Here is a 1,327-nt window from a genome sequence, read left to right on the forward strand (position 1 = left end):
GGGCTGAAACGCTCTGACTAAAAGTATACTTTTAAAACCTAAGTATTTTATAAGAAGTATGCAAACATACATACCTACCAGAAACAGTATCACAGTAAGAACAACACAAACGTATTTAGATGTTGGACACTGCAGTTAAACCTAGACAATTATGTGATCATATCTGGGATAAATATAGCCTTATCAACTCTATTTATTTGAGATACGACCAACATGTGTTTGGGAGTAATCGTGGTGTTGCAACAAGTCTAAAACTTACCAAATCAATATACCAGAAGAACTCTAGAACCAAACATAAAGTTAAAATACTATAGGAGTTATTTATGGCGCTATAACACTAGAACACCAATATTCAAGAAGGTCTTTCTTACCAGAATCAATCATGTGAAAACAAAGGACTATTACTGGTAGATCTATAAATACTAAGTGTTTACGTAAGAGTAATATATAATTAAGATTTTATAGACTTAGAAATTGTGATTTAGCTATATTTCCTGTTCCTTGTTTGGTTGTGGACTTAGAGTAGGATCACTTATTCGAAGGTCTATTTAGTTTTTATTATATATAATTTGTATACACTATGTGATTATAGTGGGACCCAGTATGAGTCGTACTATACAAATTCCTTAGAACTGTTGCTATAAATTTCATAAATTGAAATTGCGATTTGTTTACTTATATTAGTAAACTTCTATTGTAAATCACAGAACACTATGAAAGTCAGGATATGATACGTTTAGAACTAAGATATATCTTGTTCAATATCACCTGACTCGTAACTACTATAGAGGACTTATCATCATTTCCTCTCTAAACTTTATAGAAAAAGATGTCGCCAAGTAAATCAAATAGGCGTTTCAATAACAATCCACCAAATCCACCACCGCCACCACCTCCACAGTATGACCCTGCTGTTTTCCAAGCAGTAGTAACTACCGCCATGACGCAAATTAACGTCAGTGGTGCTAGTGGCGCCGGTAGTAATGCCAACAACTCTAATCACGAAGAAAGTCTTGGACACCCAAGGGAGTGTTCTTATAAATATTTCACGAACGCCAAACCTAAATCCTTCGTTGGCACTGGAGGTGTCATTGCTCTAATACGCTGGTTCTAGAAGACCGAATCAGTGTTTGAAATTTATGCGTGCCCTGAAACTAGCAAAGTGAAATTTGCAACATGCACTTTCATGGATAGAGCCCTCTCTTGGTGGAACGACTATGTCAAGTCATTGTCTCTCCCAGTAGCCAATGCCATGAGATAGGAAGACTTAAAAGTTCTGATGCTGGCAGAATATTGTCCTAGATGCGAGATACAAAAGCTAGAGCAA

The sequence above is a fragment of the Lactuca virosa genome, chromosome 9 (assembly GCF_052849685.1).
Source record: "Lactuca virosa cultivar CGN04683 chromosome 9, Lactuca_virosa_CGN04683_v6, whole genome shotgun sequence".
Taxonomy (NCBI): domain Eukaryota; kingdom Viridiplantae; phylum Streptophyta; class Magnoliopsida; order Asterales; family Asteraceae; genus Lactuca; species Lactuca virosa.